The sequence below is a fragment of the Trichechus manatus genome, unplaced genomic scaffold (assembly GCF_000243295.1).
Source record: "Trichechus manatus latirostris isolate Lorelei unplaced genomic scaffold, TriManLat1.0 scaffold00014, whole genome shotgun sequence".
Taxonomy (NCBI): Eukaryota; Metazoa; Chordata; class Mammalia; order Sirenia; family Trichechidae; genus Trichechus; species Trichechus manatus.
The window spans coordinates 18,945,356-18,965,580 of NW_004443950.1; the positions used below are offsets into that span (position 1 = coordinate 18,945,356).

At 49.4% G+C, this 20,225-nt stretch overlaps 1 protein-coding gene and 1 non-coding gene across 2 annotated transcripts in view; both read right to left on the minus strand.

Moving 5' to 3' along the window:
• Window positions 1-20,225, minus strand: part of CHST8 (carbohydrate sulfotransferase 8) — an 80,283-nt gene that overhangs the window by 22,468 nt on the left and 37,590 nt on the right. The window lies entirely within an intron of this gene.
• On the minus strand, window positions 1,424-1,494 carry TRNAE-UUC (transfer RNA glutamic acid (anticodon UUC)). Its single transcript has one exon. It is a non-coding gene; the product is annotated as a tRNA-Glu (tRNA).

Below are 20,225 nucleotides of genomic sequence, written 5' to 3' on the forward strand. Positions count from 1 at the left end.
GCCACCAGGGCTCCAGATACAGTATAAAGAACAATAAAAACAAACACCCAGGTATCCAGCACCCAGTTTTAGAAACAGAGTTTTATCAATGTCACTGAAGCGCCGTTTGTGCCCCTCTCAGACATCCCCCTGCCGCCCCTCCAGGGGTAACTACTATATTCATGTCTGTGTTTATAATATTCCCTTGCCTTTTAAAAATGCTTTTATTGCATATGCTTATGCCCCTAAGCAACTTATTTATTTTTGCATGGTAGCTTGGGATTAGCCACAGTGGAAGTATTTACACCACAGAAATTGGCAAATACTATAAATCAGGACTTTGGTTTTTTTTTTTTTTGTAGGTCGCCTCCAGGGTCAAGGCGTCACTTTCCAGGAGATGAAACTCCTGTCAGCGGAGGGCAAGTCTCTGATTGAGGGTGCAGGTGTATCAGCCATTAGCAACCCACACTCATAGCAACCGGGGATGGGTGCACCCACCAAGTAAAGCTGGTCTGGGCGGGGCACCTACACCGTCTACTACAAGTTATAGCAAGGTCCAGACTAGAAGTGACCCCACAAATCTGCCCCCTCATTTTTTATTCCATGGCTCCCAGTATTTACAGGCCGTACCCCGGAGTCAAACACACGCTTCCCAGAGCTCTTTCCAACCTGAAATTATTTATGACTTGGCATTCAAGGAGGAAAAGCAATTTTCTCAAAATGTCTCATGTTATGATATATAGTCTGACGTGCATCTGCCAAGCTGATTGCTCTGCAGGCCTGCCCCTCAATTACTGTTATCCTGAATTAAAAAAGAGAATTAATATTGCTTGGCAGGATGCTAACTGAAATAGCATCCAAAGAAAATGACCAGAGCACCTTCTGGAAAAATACACACCTTGAAAGAAATAACAAAATGCACCATTATTTGGCCAGATTGTTAATTCCTAGGGGGTCTTTTGTTAAGTGATGCTGGAGTGAAGTGAAGCCCAGCTCACAGAGCCCTCCTCCCACTGACACCCTCTTGGCTGCATGGCCGGTACACGCCATGTCTCTGCCTGAGCTTCACTTAGGACAACATGGCCTGTGTCCAATAAATTAAAATAACACGTCCATCAACAATTTGTAAATAAACCAACTGTAGTATATGGAACATTACTTGTCAATAAAAGAAAACAGACTACTACCATCACATAACACCATGGATGAATCTCACAAATGTTGCTGTTGGCTGCGGTCGAGTTGGCCCCCGAATGCTCATGGTGACCCCATGTACAAAGGGATTAGACTGTTGTGATCCATAGGGTTTTCAGTGGCTGATTTCCAGAAGTAGATCACCAGGCCTTTCTTCCTAGTCCATCTTAGTCTGGAAGCTCTGCTGAAACCTGTTCAGCATCATGGCAACACGTAAGCCTCTGGTGACAGGTGGTAGCTGTGCATGAGGTCCACTGGCCAAGAATTGAACTTGGGTCTCCCACACGAAAGGCGAGAATTCTACCACTGAACCACCAATGCCCTCTACAAACAGGCTGAGCAAAATAAGCCAGATATAACAGAGTACACGCTGTAGGATCTCACTTACATAAAATTCTAGAAGAGGTAAAACTGATCTCCACTTGGAAACAAGCTCGGTGGTTGCCTGGGGCAGAGGTGGAGGGTGGTGAGTGAAGAGGGGCCTGAGGGAATGCTCTGGGGTGATGCAAATGTCGTATATCTCAATTAGGGGTGTGCATTTGTCAAAACTCACTTAGAGTGAATATGTTTTCTTATATATATAAATTATCCCCCAATTAAGTTGGTAAAAAAAAATTGTGTGAACATATTTTAGAACTCTAAAGTGTTCTGTTGGGAAAAAAAAAGCTATTTTGGTTTGCAGAGATCTTGCTTGTATCTCAGAAGGTAAACAGCAATACCTGGAAGGAAAAGGCTCCTATAAAACTGAAAAAGAAGCTCATTAAATAACATCAGCCACGGTTTATTTTCCATCATCTCCAAGTAAGCAAAGCAATTTGGAAAAACTGTCCCCCACAAGGGAGGCTTGAGGCACTCTCTGTCACATGTGGAATGATGGGGTCAAGTGGGGGTGGTGTGAGCCAGAGGTGAAGGCTCCACGGAGGGTGGGCTCCGATAAGATTCTGGGCATGATGGGCTGTGTAGTGGATGCCGTGGAAACTCTGTGACTGACAGCTCATAGCTGAGTCTCCCTCCAGAGCTCACTGACTGCTGATGAAAGTTGCCTCATCCAAGGTCACACCTCCTTCTCCAGGGCTGCCTGCATCCAGCAACTGGTTGATGTGGAGTATAAAGGCCTGGTCCCCACGCCCCAATTCAGGACAACTCTGCAGGGTCATCCTAGCTCCAGAGTTCCCTGAGGGGCTGGCTGATTAAATCCCAGCCTGACTTCTCCCTCCGCCCACTCCTGTATCCCTCCCCTCCCCCACAAGGGTTGACCCCAGGGCACCCTAATGCATTCCTCAGAATCTGCTGCCCGGGCAACCTGACTGTTGGTGCCAGTGGTCTGGAAAGCAGATGCTAAGACGAAAATTTAGAGTTCAATCACCTGCAGATCAGCTGGCGATGACGCCCCCTACCGGTGGAGCACAGATAGCCCCTAGAAAGAGGTAGCAATTGTTAGAATCATTACTGGTGGTGAATTAGAATGGTATACTGGTGGAAAGAAACGCACTGATGGGCCCAAAAAGGTATCAGAAGGTTGAGAAGTATGGGGTAAATGGTAACTTAGGGACACTGGACTTGATTGGCTGCTGTCTCTTTGGCAGCATACAGGGACTGTCATCTTGTGCAGCGAGAGGACCAGTCCCCGGACTTAATCATAAGAGTAGCAGAGCTTCAGAGAGGTTAAAGTCTCAGCAATGGCAGGCACCTAACCGAGAAGGAATGGGACCCTGAGAAATGGGATGGGGACACCTGGGTTGATATAGGCAAAAATCTCAAATCCCTCATTCCCCTGAACCCTCTGGGTCTGCAGAAGAGTCCTACTTCTCCATATTAAAGGTTGGTGCTCCTCTTTTAATTGAAGACATTACACAGGTCTCTGTCTTGCAAGACTACACATGCCCTCCTCAGGATCTGCCCCTACTCCACTAGACCAATAACTAGGGTTAAGTCGCAACATGACCTACCTGGGCACGTGCTGGATTTGTTCAGGGTGGAAAAGGACTCTACCCTGGGAAAGGTGAAGGACCTAGCAAACAGGCACCAACAGGAGCAGGAAAGTACATACAGGACTTGATCCTGAGAGTGCCATGTCACGAGGACAGAAAAGAAGAAGTCATTGATAGGAAGCACTCTCCTGGCAGGATTTAACAGTATGGTAAGGACCCCGGAAGACGATGCTAACATGCTACTCAGATGGTTCTTGGAAATTTGGAGAAAACAATAGTCCACATCAAATGAAGCAGAAATGACAGAACTGCTGTGGCAGGTAGTAATGGTAGAGATCAAAAGGCTCAAAAAAGTGGTCATGCTGGAGTGGAGATACTACATAAGGCTGAAGTCCACCAGATGGCTGTTTTGTGGAAGAACATGGAATGTCCTAATTTTCTAAGGCAATATAGAATACACTGATGAGAGCAGCACCAGCATCAATGAGAAATTCATTGGTGCTCTCCTCTGTAGGACAGGGCTGAAGGCAGGAGATGCCCTTACAGAACTAGGCGCCATGATGTCAATAGGCATGACAAAAACCAAAAACCAAACCCGTTGCTGTCGAGTCCATTCCGACTCATAGCGACCCTACAGGCAGAGTAGAATTGCCATATAGGATTTCCAAGGAGTAGCTGGTGGATTCAAACTGCCAACCTTTTGGTTAGCAGCCAAGCTCTTAACCACTGTGCCACCTGGACTCCGATGGGGATGATCAAAACCAAAAAACCAAACCCGTTGCCGTCGAGTTGATTCCAGCTCATAGCAATGAGCACAGAGTAGAGCTGCCCCATAGGGTTTCCAAGGAGTGGCTGGTGAATCCAAACTGCCAACTTTTTGGTTAGCAGCTGAGCTCTTAACCACTGCACCACTATTATTTCAGGATCCTATCATCATCATCATCGTCGTCGTCATGGGGATGATAGGATCCTGAAACAGTAGAAACCATGTGCCAGTGCTTAACCATCACTAACAGGGTGTGCACAATTATCCTAATGAGTAGCAACATCAGTGTGGCGGCCAAGAGGGGCTGACCTGCAGAAAGTTTTGCAGGTGGTTAATAGAACATGGTATCCCTAAGTCAAGAAAGATGGGTAGCCAAGGGTATTAACCAAGACACACAACAAAAAGAATTCACGGATGGATGATCAGGAGGCTGAGGGCAACTGTTGCAATAAAATTCACAGTCCCTTTGTCCAGTTTTCAGATCCAAAACTCAATGAGAGGACAGGTCTCCAAGAGGAAGAGCCACACACCATCATGGCAAAGTATACACAGTAATGTTTCCCCAGCCCTTCCCCAAAGTGATCTATGGCCATTTACTTGGATAAGTGTACACTGGGACACACACAAACATTTTTGGGTTTTTGTCCAAGTTGACATTTACACCTTGACACCTGGGGACCTAAAGTGTCACCATAGCATTCTCTGTTAGAATGAGGGCATATGGGGATAATAAATGGCCCAAGTCTGGCTCTCACTGGGCTCAGAGACCCATCTGGTGATCATTTTTCCCCAGTCTCTGGATGTGTAGTTGGAATGGACATACATGATAGCTGGCAGAAGCCCCACGTCCTTGACTTGCGGGATAAGAGGTATCATAGTGGAAGCCTTTGAAAGTGACCTTGTCCCCTGAGTCAAATATTAAATCAAAAGCAATATTGTTTCCTGGGGGAATGGCAGAGATTAGTGCCACCTTTAAAGACCTAAAGAATGTAGAGGTAGTCATCACCATCAAATTCACCAGCCTAATCCCTACAAAAGACAAATGAGTCCTGGAGGATGAAAGCATACTACTGCAACTCTGTACATTGTAGCCCCAATTGCAACCACTGTGTCAGATGTGATATTTTTGCTAGAGAAGATTTACATGGCCTCAGATACGTGGTATGTGATCACTGGTCTGACAAATATGTTCTTTTCCATCCCTGTCAGAAAGGAATATCAGAAACAGTTCATACTGGCTTAGAATGGACAACAGTGTACATTTACAGTTTGCTCTAAAGCTATTTTAAACCCCTCCCTTCTGTGTCATAATATAACCCCAATAAACTCCCTGCACACATATCTCTTTCTGCTTTCCCAGGGAGCCCAACATCCAACAGGCGGAGGTGGAAATGCAGTTTTCCAGCCAGAGGCCAGCTCTGGTGTAGGGGCTGTCAGGACTGAGGTTCCGGGCAGAGCTGATTTCAGTCAAGATCATGCCAGGGACTCACAGCATGATTGCCCTGAGTCATATGGGGTTGTCTGGCTCTCTAAAGGCCAGATTCTGGCTGAGGTCTAAGTTGGACCGAGAATCAGAGCATCAAAACCAGACTGAGGCCTGGAACCACAGATACCACTGTGGTGGCATCTCAGCCAATGGGAAGGGGAAGCAAGGCTGTTTTCAGGACCACGGACAGCTCTCAGTGCTGCCTCTCCCCAGCTCCCCTAGCCTAGCTCCCAGGATTCAGGGTTGGATAGGTTGCTGTTAGCTGACAGCGAGTTGGCTCCAACTCATGGTGGTGACTCCATGCACAACAGAACACAACGCTGCCCAGGCCTGCACCATCCCCATGATCTGTTGCAGATTGAACCATTGTATTCCATAGAGTTTTATTGTTGTTGAGAATATACACAGTAAAACATACACCAACTCACGTACAATTCAATGAAACTGATTACATTCTTCGAGTTGTGCAACCGTGCTCACCCTCCTTTTCTCAGTTGTTCCTTTCTCATTAACATAAACTCACTGCCCCCTAAGGTTCCTATCTAATCTTTCCAGTTGCTGTGTCACTTTGATCCCATATAAATAGTTCTTAAAAGAGCATAATAAAGAATAAGGAAGACTGAAGAGAATTGATGCCTCTGAATTATGGTGTTGGCAAAGAATATTGACTATACCATGGACTTCCAGAAAAAGGAACAAATCTGTCCTGGAAGAAATACAACCAGAATGCTCCTAAGAAGTGAGGATGGTGATACTTCTGCCCCCCCCCCCACCTCCCATTCCTGGTAACCACTAATCCCATGGATTAGGATTTTCAGAAGTAGATCATCCGTCCTTTCTTCCTAGTCCACCATAGTCTGGAATCTCTGCTAAAACCTTTTCAGCATCATAGCAACACACAAGCCTCCAATAACAAACCGGTGGTGGCTGTGCATGAGGTGCATTGGGCAAGAATCGAACTCAAGTCTCCTGCGTGAAAAGTGAGAATTCTACCTCTGAAGCACCAGTGCCCTCACACCCTGGGATAGGAGGCTCCTGGAAATGTTGGGTGTAAAGTCTTTCAACACCATGGATAATCCATGTAAGGTCCTGGTCATCAGCACGATTAACTGAAAAGACCACAGCTGGATCTCAACACCATGACCTTCCCTCAAGTTCCTAACACAAAGTTTAGAAGCCAAAATTTATACATGCACACATGAGGTCAGTTCTGGGGGCTGATACAAAAATAAACATATAATTTATCCTTCAAAAGGTTCACTGTCTAGTCAGGAAGGCAGGTTGGTCAACATGTAATGGACTTTAAGGGTCCTTGAACCTCCTGAAATAGTGAGCTGTGTGTGTGTGTGTGTGTGTGTAAGAAAGGAAGAGAGGGAGACCTCCAAAATGTTCAAAATGTTCAGAGCAACTCCTCTGCACCTTTAGTTGAAACTCCTTGCTGTGGTTTAACCTGCAGGAGTCTAAGTGTTCACCTTAAATTCTTATTCTGGGTCTATTTCAATGTGATTCTCCTCTCCCTGGGGAGAAGGAATTGGTGATGGCCAGGGAAGGTATTCCCACTAATTCTCTGAAGTTGACCTATCCAACAGGGTGTCTCTGTCCCAGACCCAATCTCTCATGCCCCATGGCCACTGTTACGGATTGAACTGTGTCCCCAAAGAGATGTGCTGAAGTTCTATCCCCTGTACTGATGAATGTGACCTTGTTTAGGGAGATAAAGTCTTTCTTTAAAGATATTATCAGTTAAGCCGTACCAGAGTAGGGTGGGTCCTAGTTCTAACACCCCTTCTGAGTGAAGTCTTACAAAAGGGGAGAACAAATACAAAGAGGGTCACACACACGGGGAAGATGGGAACATGTCGTGTGAAGGTACATTTACAAGCCAAGGAACAGCTAGAAACACTCGGAGCTATTAGAAGTTGAAAGACACAAGAAATGATCTTCCCCTAGAGAGAGAACAGCCCTGCCAATGCCCTGAATTTGGAATTATCATTTCTAGAACTGTGCGACAAAAGATTTTTGTTCTTTAAAGCCACCCCGTTTGTGGTATTTTGTTATGACAGCAGTAGGAACCCGAGACAGCCACATAGGCTACAAGGCCACAAGGTTACAGGGAAATCTGAGGGTCTTCTCAGCCTGCCAGGTGCTCAGACTTTGAACGTAGTATGGCATGTAGTTTGCCTGAGATACCCAGAGCCCCAAGGAAGATCCCTGAGGTCAGTGGAGAGTCCCTTCCCCCTCAGGGATTGAGAATTTCCAGCAAGGCATCCCGCAGCCCAATGTGCGTACCCGTGAGTACTCGTGTGAGTACTTTACGAGGTGTGCTCCTGGGAACCAGTTTGTGCGCCTCCACTCAGGGTTCTGGCAGCTTACTGAATGGCTCAGCACAGGCTCACAACTGCATCGAATTCCAGGACAAGTTACAAGCATCTTCTACAATTTGACTTAGTTAATATTTTAAAATACATACTTTGCTTTTAAAAGTAGTATAGAAGGACTTGTAAGGGAAGTGACCTTCATCCCTGGTTCTGAGAGCTGACCTCCTCTAGCCACCCCAGGGAAAACTCTGGTGGCGTAGTGATTAAGAGTTCGGCTGATAACCAAAAGGTCGGCAGTTTGAATCCACCAGGTGCTCCTTGGAAACCCTATGGGGCAGTTCTACTCTGTCCTATAGGGTTGCTGTGAGTCAGAATCGACTCAACAACAATGGGTTTGGTTTTTTTTTTTTTTTGGTAGCCACCCTAGACTAGAGGATTGCAGGAAATGGGGCTGTCTAGGTCTGGCTCTCTGGGGCACCCCTTATTTGTTGGCCTCATCAGACCCTTTGACCTTCTCTTTCTGAGAGATGCCCAGAGCCTGCTGTCTGAGGAGAGACATCTCATTTTGACCTCTTGCCTGAGCATTCAGGGACTACTAGAAGAGATCAGTTGTGCTTTTCCGAAAAAAAGACAAATATGTATGAACTCCTGGGAACGTCTTGGTGCTGATGGAATGAGTCTTGAATTCCATTTAACACACAAGCAGATACACAGTTCCACACCCATGCAGTCACAAATATGCGTACCACTCCAGTCTCACGCTGTGATTTGAAGCAAAAAGTAAAGAAATGACTTAATTTCTATTTATTAACCAGCTCTGAGCACACAGGATAAAAGAGGAGTGTAATTTGGGACGAACAACTGCAAAGGCTGTCTGGGTGCCTAAGGATGATGACACGCTCCCTCGGGGAGGAAGATAATTGGTCACCCCAGCCAGATGGAAGGGGAGGGAGGGAGGGAGCGATTCCTGCTTCAGTGACTTCCAGGGGATGGGTGAAGCCAGGGTGGGGGGTGGCCTTTCCCTGTTTGTTAGCACTCCATCCTGCGGGACTGGGGAAAGGGTCAGCTCAGGCTGGTTACCGTCTTGACTGGGAGTGGGGTGCAGGAGAGATTAGGTGGTTGGAACTAATAGTTAAAATGAGACTCTAACTCTCCATGAACTCATATTTTTCTTGCTCTCTCTTTCTGCAGGTGGAAATGGAGTGAGGCAAGTCAACAAATCCTGTAATTTAAGCGGTAAATGAGTCTCTGAAGGAAGGCTGGGTTGGGGTGGGGTGTTTCGCCCAATCTCCTTGGATACGGCCCACACCAGGGAGCCCTTTTGGAAGGCAGAAGAATCAGGGTGCTCACTGCCTTCGCTAATCCCGGTAATTTCTTCTCCTCCTATTGCCTCCCTCTCCAGCCAGGCACTTGCTAAAGAATGTCTGTTCCCCCTCTCTAGATGGCAGAAAAAAACTATTATTTACCTTAGAATTATAGCACAAGGGATCCTTGCTGCCTTTCTGATTCATCTGGACTCTGCGTCTGTGAGGACTGGAGCTTTGAAGTAATGCAGGGATGTGTTTAATGAATCCTGTTCTCCCTGCAGCCAATCGGCATGTGGCCCTTTGCCAAAAGCCCAGGGAGGGGGCTCCGAATGACTGCAGATTCGTTACAAAGGACAAGGGTCCTCCTGCTTCTGCAGTTAGTTCCGTTTTCCCAGTTAATGACTTGGTGAAGGGCAGAAATCAAATCCTGTAGAGATTAACCAAGCAAACATTTTCAGGGCCGTTTAACTTGGCCAGTCTATGACCCTGTCCTCACACAGGGGCTGATGGGGGGCAGGGTACACAGAATTCCAAAATCAGCCCTGGGAAGTTTTGAGCAGTCAGAGAATATGATATATTTATCTAGCAGAATGTTCTCTAGCTGCATGTCATATCCTCATCAGGGATGGGAAAAGGGTAATTGGATTTAAATGTCAAGATGTTCCCACTGTAGGGTGGAAGTCACAGATCTATTTTCTCAGCTACAGTTCGGTTTTCTTTCTTTCTTTTTTTTGGTCTTATGACAATGAGAACTGCAACTACTTGTTGCTGAAGATGACAGGAGAAAATTTTCCAGGACTTGAAGATAAATGCTGAGTCACAGCCCGGGGCCAGGTGTGTGGCTATCAGCTGCATAAACATCACGACACGCAGACAGGTGGAGAGTAAGAAGCCCGGGCGTAGGTGTAAGGAGACAGTCGGGCAGAGAACATAGAGAAGGTCCGGGGGAGCCCCAAAGGAGGCGACCGGGATGCCCATCCTGGGGAAATAGCTGCCCTTGAGAGCAGAGTGGGACAAGCCCCGGGACTCCCTGGGGACAATTCCCCCTCCCTGGAGTTATGTCCTGTGGCCTTTTTCTGGATTTTGAAAAGTTGACTGTTAGTCTGATACCTTGGGGGTGAGAGGGTTGAGGGGTGAATTGTCTCCTTCATTTGTCTCAGCTCTGATCATATCCACAAGAACCCTTATCTCTGGCCACCAGAGCAGCCAATTTCCATGCTTGGGACAGCTCCCACATGTACTCAGCCCTGCCCCTGGGTCTGAAGGCCAAAGATACAGCCACACAGGCTTTCCTTCATATGTGTGTGGGGTGGCAGGTCTGTGACCTGCATCCTATGTGGCCACAGACTCCCAACTTCTGCTGTACGAGGGATGGAGGCAGTGCGTGGTGACCTGTATCTGCTGGTCCTAGGGAACCTCTTCAAGAACACAAAGGGAATCTGGACAGGACATTTCTTGGCAGCCCAAGGACATGGGACCCCTCAGAACCCCACATTCCCAAAGTTGACCTGGAAGGGACTGGACTGGGGACTAATCTCTTCTGAGCTCCAGCAGACACCCCAGTGCCTAAGAAGGGGCCTCAGAGAGCTCCTTCTCTGTAAATGTGAGGCCACAGTTCCATGGGGAGGGCAGGGCTAGTCTAAGGAAACAGCCTGCGAGGGGGAAGCAGGTGGAAGTGGCTAGACCAGAAACAACTGGGGGCTGTTCTAAATGCCCACAGGAAGCCCACCCACCCCCACCCCTCAGCTCTGATTAGGACGGTCTGGGGAGAGTCTGGGTGATCTTGATATGCCTCCAAGGTTGAGGCCCCTGGTTAGACCAAGCCTTCCTCTTCCCCACCCATGTTCTTAGTTGATGAAGAAAGGCAGGGGGCCCTCAGGTGTTGGGGTCAAATGGGAAAAGCTGGGAGCAGGGACTCCCCGAGGGTGCCTGTGGGGAGCCAAGCAGAATACCATGTCCCTGCTGAGCCTGGCTTAATCAATTCCTGGCTAGTCCTCCACTGTCAACTTCCAGAAAACCACCTCAACTGTGGAGCACTCGAGTCTGTCCCCAAGACTTCGTTCTTGCTTTTCAAGGATCCAATTCTCAGTTCAGTAAGCATATCTGACAGGGGCAAGGATGAAAGCAAATTACTCAGCCTGGGAGCAGAGTCTGGAGCACTGCTGGGTTCCCAACCTCAGCATGGGGCCTCCTGAGACTGCCCCCAGGCTGAGAGTCCCTAACAGGCGAGTGAGGCAAGGGGCCCTTCCTAGAGGGGGCTGGGGCTCTGAATCCCAGCTGTCCCTCCATCTGTTTGCCGCCACAAATCTTAGGCTGTGTTGGGCTGAGGTCACCCATGGCCCTCAGAGAAGCAGCTCCCTTTGTAAGGATGTTGCCAGGTGGAGGAATGATGCCTTAGAAAACACGGCATCCTCAAATTGAAACACATGGAGAGAACGCTTAATGCCAGTTACCGGTGTGAGTGCTCCTTGTGGTAGGAGGAAGAGCTGGTTCCCAGAATAATATGATTTTCTATGGCTGATGTGAAGAGTGAGTATGTGTGTGTGTGTATCAGAGAGAGAGAAAGAGAGAGCGTACTAGAGCGGGCCCTACGCTCTGGCTGCCGTGGGGTGGGGAGGCAGAAGGCAGGGGGAGTGATTGGCTGGAGGCATTGTTCTTCTCACATTCTTAAGCTGCCAGTGGCACATCTGATGCCTTTCCTCATCAGTCTGTGAATTCTCGCACTCAACTGCTTACTCTGTCTGGGAGGTGTTGTAAGCCTTGTCTGGACGTGCCCCCTTCGCTCCCCACTGAGAAGCAAGGTCAGGACTCAGTGGGTGGGAGGCTGCATGCCAGTGGGAGGGGCTGAAGATGTCCCCACCCCTCCTCTTCCATCTCTCCCCAGCCAGGCTATTTCCAGGGATTGTCTTTGTCTCTGCCAAAGGCAAGGATTTTCTGATCAAAAGCCAGGGCTGGCACAGCTGCCTACCAACAAGCACATGCCTTTAAAGGATGTCACCCTCTCCGCTGGGACGGGAGCTTCCTGTCTGACATTTCTACAGCCTCTGGCCTGAAACGGAAGACCCTCAGACAGAGACCCCCCCGCTCAGCCTCTGCTTGGCTTGATACTTAGGGGAGCAAATGTTTCAGGGGCCAACCTGGGGAGGAGGCATGGCTGTCAAGAGACCTCACCCCCAGCTCATGCTGCAGGGTCTCCACCCACTCCCCCAACCCCAGGTAGGGAAGAATCTCAAGGTAAGGTAAGTCAGGGCTCCCCGAGCTGTATGCTGGGCATGGTGGGGAATCAGGAGCCTCTCCGTGCCCACCCCACCTGAGGGGCAGCACCCCAGTGTCTGCTGGCAGAGAAAGGAGCTTTGCCTTTGACGGAAGTTGACAGAGCTCCCTTTGCAGCAGGCTGCGGGTGTGGAAGTGGGGCCTTGAGAACGTGCTCCCGAAAGTCAGGTGTGATGCACAGAGGAAGTTCCGGCTCTTATGTTACACTTTCTTTCTGGGCTGGAGCTAGAATGGGCAATCACTTATAAATGTTCCATCCAGAGAGGGTTTAGGAAAGCATACAAGAACACAATAGCATGCATTAAAAGTGAGAATGATAGAAGAAGGGAAAACATACAAGATGACATAAAATGAATGCAGGAATAAGCCTGAAAGTTGCATTTTGCAATGACGTAGGCACTTGGGATTGGGTTCATACACTAGGTGTGAGCCACTGCAGAACAATGATTCCTGGTATTAGGATTGGACAAGAGGATCTTTTGTTTGGCTGGTGGATGTGTTTGACCTCATTCTTAAAGTAAGGGCAACCATGGGCCTCAGAGGACTATTTTGCAGACCCTCAAAACAAAGAGGCATCATCACAACAGTGTACAATCCAGCTCTTGGCTGAACCTGCAGGGCCAGGCTTGGTGTTGAGGCAGACACCGCTGAGCTAGAGTGGAGGTTCAGCTGCCCCAGCATGTGGATTCAGGGAAGGACCCTGACCCCAGCACCTGCCACCACTCATCTGTCAGTTTGTCGTACTGTGGTGGCTTGCATGTTGCAGTCATGCTGGAAGCTATGTCACCGCTATTTCAAATACCAGCAGGGTCACCCATGGTGGACAGGTTTCAGCAGAGCTTCCAGACTAAGATGAGGAACAAAGGCCTGGTAATCTACTTCCAAATCTTAGCTAGTGAAACATCTATGGATCACAGAATAGGTCGGACTTGCACACTTGGAATGCATCATCAAGAGGGACTGATTGCTGGAGAAGGACATCATGTTTGGTAAGGGGGAGGGCCAGGAAAGGCTAGGGAGACCCTCAGTGAGATGAACTGGCACAGTAGCTACAACCATGGACTCAAACATACCAAGGATCAAGAAGACAGCACAGGACCGGGCAACGTTTCTTTCCGGTCTACATCGTGTTGCCATGAATTGGAGCCAACTGCATAGCAACTACCAACAACAACGACAATCCTCGCACACTTATCTCTGCCTGCTGAGACCGGCTCTCCTGTTTCCCTGAGGCTGAAGAGCAAAAAAGACCACGTGTCCACCTGGTCCCTGTATTTGTTATTGTTACTGCTACTGAGTCAGCCCCTGATCCCTGGTGACCCCACGTACAGCAGAATGAAATGCTGCTATCCCCGTGATAGGTTGTGGATTGGACCACTGTGATCCATTGGCCGATTTTCAGAAGCAGATCATCAGGCCATTCTTCCTAGTCTCTCTTATTCTGGAAGCTCCACTGAAATCTGTTCAGCGTCATAGCATGTAAGCCTGCACTGTCAGACGGGTTGTAGTTGCGCCTGAGGTGCACTGCTTGGGAACGGAACCACCACTGTCCCCACGGTCCCTGTATTACCTCATTCCACTTTCACACTGTCCTATAAGGTAGGTACTATGATCCACATCACCTTATAGAACGAAGCTACTCTCAATGAAATAAAATTTCTCCCAACTGGTCTCCTTTATTTACTCTCACCCCACCCCCAGCTGTTTCTCCATACCTCAGCCACAACAATTCTTTTACACTGTAAATCAGATCATGTCATTTCCCCATGAAAGTACTTCAGTGGTTGGCAGCCTCCAAGATGGCCCCCAATGAGCCCCACTACCTGGTTTCACCCCTCGTTGTCCCCTTTCCATGAATGGACCTAGTGACTGGACCTAGTGACTAGCTTCTAACAAATACAATATGGCAAAAATGATGGGATGTCACCTGTGAGATAAGTCACTGACTCTATGGCTTCTGCCTAGCTTGCCTTGCTGACTCGCTGTGAGAGAAGCCAGCTTCCATGATGCGAGCTGTCCTATGGAGAGGTCCATGTGGCAAGGAATGGAGGAGGCTCTGGCCACAGCCTGCGAGGAACTGAACTCTGTCAATAGGCACCTGGCTGAGCTTGGAAGTAGATCTTCCCTCGGTTAAACCTTCAGATAGACTGCAGTCCCAACCATGTCTGCATTGCAGATTGTGAGGGACCCTAAGCCGGAGCACCCAGCTAAGCTGCCCCACAGAAACTGTGAGATAACCAGTGTTCCTGTTCTAAGTTGCTAAGTTTTGGAGCGATTTGTTATGCAGCAATAGATAACTAATATACCATCCACTTAGGGAAGCAGCATCCAAACTTCACAATAGGGCCTTTAAGAGGTTACACGAACTGGCCCCTGCCAACCTCTCCAATGCCTGCTTGCAGCCAGCTTGCCAGTCTCTCACTTGGCTCCAGCCACACTCGCCTTCTCTGATTCTCAAGTATATCAATGTCTTGCTCCAGATCCTTGCTTATCCCATCTTAGACCAAAGCAAACGTGCACCCTTCCTCACTACTCTCTACCATCCAGACCTGCCTGTGTCCTTCGCAGGATTTATCACTGTCTGACAGTACCGTGTCCACTTCTATTATTTGCTGCTGTCTCCTCCCGCCACCAGCCCTCCCCACCAGAGAATGTAAGCTTCTCAAGGGTGTAGACTTTGTCTGTCTTGTACGCTGCTGCATCCTCAATGCTTTTGACAGGGCCTGGGACATTCTATAATACATATTTGTAGAATGAATGAATGAATGGATGAATTGGGTGGATGAATTGATGGCTGAGAATATACTAGTAAAAGGTAATACTTGGAGAAAAACAGCCGGTAGCTGATGTATCATTCTGCTAACAGTAGGAATTAAGACACATTTTTGGCTTGTTCTGCAAGAAATGTTATGTACTTGGCTCCATGATGCCCCTCCATGCACTGGATGAAGGCCCAAGAACAAGAATTCTTTATTTTTCTGTACCCACAGTGCCTACGACAGAGCTTGGCCCACAGTAAGCACTCAATGTACATTAATGAAATAAATTAGTGGAATTACTTGCCCAAGGTCACATGGGGACTGTATGTTAGGATTCTGGCCACCAGACCTAATTACACACAATGGGAGATCTTGCTTGGCCCCAAACTCTATCCACTGCAGGGCCTCAGTTGTGTTCAGCCACCTGGGGAGACCTCCGCAGATCTAGAAGCAAGAGGAGCTGGGGTCCCTCCAGAGAGAGAACGCACCGTAAGGCGGAGTTTGCCCCAGTGATGGGCACTTGGTCCTCAGGATAGAGGCAGCCCACGCACCACATGGTGTTGGCTGCTCTAGTCCAAGCCCTCCCCGCCCCGCCCACCCCTGTGGGGCCAAGTCTGTGTCCTATGGGAGGGGCTGTGAATAAACAGAAGCATCTCCCAAATAGAGAGGAAGACCTTTGGGCACAGGGAGCTGCTCTACTGGCATCTAGCAGAGAGGGGCGTGGGGAGATGAACCCTCACTCCTTTTGCACCAGCACGCCTTACAATGGGGCACTCTGAGACGTCCAGGCCTTCGTTGCTTATAGAAGCCGAGGGAAACAGTGGTGTCTGGTGAACACACAGGATCAGAAGAGGGGCCGGATCAGGGCCGGAAATGGCAGGTAGCACCCGGTGACCAACTGGACAGCAGACAGGCCTTGCTATGAGCATCCGTGAGACACCCTGGGACACCCCCAGAAATACGGGGGGTGATTTTCAAGGGGGGGAGGCCCGGTCAAACATGTAGGGGCAAGAGCTAAGGAGATTTAACTTAACACTTCACGACGATGACAGCTAAGCTTTTGGAACCCTACTATACGTCAGATAGGAGCCCTGGTGGCACAGTGGTTAAAGCGATCGACTGCAGTTTGAAAACCACCAGCAGCTCCTCAGGAGAAAGATGGCAGTCTGCTTCCGCAGAGATTTACAGCCTTGGAAACCCTATGGGGTCGCTATGAGTCAGAATCGACTCAATGGCAATGGGTCTGGGCTATATGCCAGACAGAGCCCTGATGGTGCAGTGGTTAAGAGCTTGGCTGTTAACCAAAAGGTCAGCAGTTTGAATCTACCAGCCGCTCCTTGGAAACCCTATGGGGCAGTTATACTCTGTCCTGTAGGGTCGCTATGAGTCAGAACCGACTCAACATCAACGGGATATGTCAGATACTTCCCTAAACATTCCCTATTGTATCTCATTTGAGCCTTCTGACTTTTTTTCTGTTGTTGTTAGCTGCTGTTGAGTCCGTTCCAACCCATACTGACCCTCTGTACAACAGAACAGAACGCTGCCCAGTCGTGCACTATCCTTACAATCACTGCTGTGTTCGAGCCCATTGTTGCAGCCACTGTGTCAATCCATTTTGTCAAGCATTTTCCTCTTTTCACTGACCCTCCACCTTACCAAGCACGATGTCCTTCTCCAGGGACTGGTCCCTCCTAATAACATGTCCAAAGTACATAAGATGTAGTCCCACCATCCTTGCTTCTAAGGAGCATTCTGGCTGTACTTCTGCCAAGACAGATTTGTTTGTTCTTCCAGCAGTCCACGGTATATCCAATATTCTTTGCCAACACCATAATTCAAAGGCATCCATTCTTCTTTGGTCTTCCTTATTCACTGTCCAGCTTTCAAATGCATTGGAGGCGATTGAAAACGCCATGGCTTGGGTCAGGGGCACTTAGTCCTCAAAGTGACAGCCTTGCTGTTTAATGCTTTAGAGAGATCTTTTGCAGCAGATTTGCCCAATGCAATACACTGTCTGATTTTCTGACTTTGTAGACAGGTACTATTATTGCCCCCATTTTACAGGTGATAAGACAAGGGCTTACAGGGTTTAGGTGGTCTGTCCAAGGCCCCACAGATGAGGGGCAGAGCTGGGTCCTTTACCACGGTGACACACTGCCCTCCTGTCTCTGTCCAGAGGGAGCTGCCAGCTTCCATGGGAAGTCTTTTAGGGGCACTTTGAGGAGGGTATTAGCGGCAGTCGGCACCCTCCTTCCTGGCCCCTTAGAATTTTTTAAACCCAGCAGTGAGCAGACTCCGGAAAGTAGCTCTGCTTAACAGTAACAACAGCTTTTCACAGGAAACTTCTCACCCTCCTCTTAGAAGGAGTGTTTCCCAGAAGCCGATGGTCGGGATCTGCTCTTAACCTCTTATCACCAAGTGCCAGGTGTGGTCCTTCAGGCGACCTGGGGGGCTCTGCCTGGGCTGCACTGGAATGGAGGCCCCAGGCCCGCCCCCTCCCAGCTTGGCCCACGAGAGTCTCCACAGCTTCTGCCTCAGGCTTTCAAATCTGCAGTCAGTCCAGAGCTGCATCTGCCCAGAAACTGGTCCAGCACACACCAGTGATAGGCCCCACGCAATCCCACCTCCTCACCTCTGCTCCCTCACCAGTGGGAGCTCATGTGAGCCGGCCTTTCCTCTGATGGTAACACACGTTCTGCTGGCTTCAAAGTCCATCTGGCACCCACGTGCTGATGCTCAGGCACCCCTGCCCTGCTCCCACCCTATGAGGTGGCCCCCGGTTTGGCCAGAGAGACAAACAGGCGGACAAATGCACTCGGGATGGAGTGGAGAGTGAGGAGTCTGCTGGGGGCTGGTCTGTGGGGGAAGGCTGTGAGGTCTGGGAGAAGCTGGCAGGGTCAGGACAGGGCAGGGTCTCAGGGAGGCCTCAGTGAGAAGCAAAGGACTGGAGGCGGCTGCTGGACAGTGGGCTGTCAGAGGTGGAGAGTCTGCAGTGGAAGAGGGCTGGGGTATGACCCAAGCGTGGGTCAGCTGAGCGCTGGGAAGTGGAGGCTGTTCAGGGGGTAGCCTTCAGCTTGGGGATGTGGAACTTATCACCGGTGATGGGTTCTTCTTCTGTGATTCTAGGTCAGAGAGTAGGTGCGGGACAGGCTCCCTATTGATAAATGTCACAGAGAGATGAGGTAAAGCAAAGCTGGCCCTGTTCCAATCACAAAACAAAGCCGATAAGGGTGGAGATGAGGAATTGGGTAGGCAGAGGAATACACAAGTTCAGTCCAGCCACCCGTCCCCCTGCCCGCCTGCCTCACCAAAGCTGGCGGCAGCATCCATACCCGCCAATAGAAATCCCAGCTCAGGGCGCTGCGTGGCACAAGGAAGCAGTGTGTGCAAACAGAGACAGCAGAGAAACAAGGTAGAAATGACACTTGGGAAGTGAGGACAGTCAGAGGTTGAGGCGACAGCCTAAGTCACCCGAGCTCATCTACCATCAGAGCTAGGCAAAGGGGGTGTCCTTGGGAGACACGGCCTAGGCCTCCTCACCGGGAGATGGATTTCTCCAAGCTTCACCTCACCCTCAGGCGGCAGCCAGGTGGACCTGAATGCCTGGCTTCCCTCCTGAGGGGAGACTAGGAGAGCCTCGCTGCCCTCTGTGGGGGGAAGGGGGGCCTGTTCTCCTTGGTGGGGACATCGGGGGCATTCATCTCTTCCAGCCCCCGGGAACCCATGACTGCCCACATGTGGACACAGGGTGGACATCTGTGGCGTGTACCACCTAGCTTCTATTTAAAAGGCACCCTTGAGGTCCCCTCGAAAACCACCCCCTCAGGTCCCTGCTTCAGGTGTGGCTGACTCCACCCTCACCTGTGGAGACAGGCCTGTAACTCAGAACAAGCCTGGCCAATTAGAACATTATGTCCTCCCTGGCCATCGTGACCCATCCAGTGACAGAAACAGGACCCACTCAGATCCAAACAGACAGAGCAATCCTGTGTGAGAGCCACCTCCAGCCAGGGGCCCCATCCTGGTCACAGCTTACAAGGCCTCCCTCCCTCCCTCACCTGCTCTGTGCTCCTCCACTGGAGGTTTGCACCTGTCTCCTAAGCAACTCTCCTCTGAGGGTGTCTTAGGCTGAGTTCTCTACAGAAGCAAAATCAATGAAGCTTGTATATATATAGAGAGAAGAATATATATATATATATATAGAGAGAGAGAGAGGTTTATCTCAAGGAAATGGCTCATGTGGTTGTAGAGGCTGGAAAGTCCCAAGTTTGTGGGTCAGGCTGGAAGCTCCTTGTCGTGGTTTGAATTATGTCCCCCCAAAAATGTGTGTAACAATTTGGCTGGGCCATGATTCCCAGAATTGTGTGGTTGGCCTCCATTTTGTGATTGTAATTTTATGTTAAAGAGGATTAGGGTGGGATAGTAACACCATCTTTACCCAGGTCACATCCCTGATCCAATGTAAAGGGAGTTTCCCTGGGCTGTGGCCTGCACCACCCTTTATCTCTCAAGAGATAAAAGGGAAGGGAAGCAAGCAGAGAGTTGGGAACTCCATACCATCAAGAAAGCAGTGATGGGAGCAGAGCTTGTCCTTTGGACTGCGGGGGGTGGGGTGGGGTCCCTGCACTGAGAAGCGCCTAGTCCGGGGGAACACTGATGAGAAGGCCAAGAGAGAGAGAAAGCCTTCCCCTGGAGCTGACACCCTGAATTTGGACTTCTAGCCTACTTTACTGTGAAGAAATAAATTTCTCTTTGTTAAAGCCATTCACTTGTGGTATTTCTGTTGTAGCAGCACTAGATGACTAAGACACTCCTCCTGACTCATGTAGCTGCAGGGGCTGGCAAACCCAAGATCGGCAGGTCAGACAGCAGACCGCTGGCTCACAGGCTGCGGAAGCTGACTTCCCAAGTTCAGGTCCCAAGAACTGGAGGTCAGGTGAGGAGCCAGCTGCAGGATCCAGAGTGAGCAAAAGCCCGTGAGCTTTGCCAGAAAGTCGACCTATATTGGATGCAGACCTCACCCCCAAGGAAACTCCCTTTCAACTGACTGGCTGCTTATAGCAAATCTCATCACGGAAGTAATTACAATATATCTGATCTCATCATGGAGGTGATTGCATCACTACATAGCTGCCAAACTGCATCATAGCTGCCAAACCGCTGAGAATCACGGCCCAGCCAAGCTGACACAACATTAACCATCACAGAG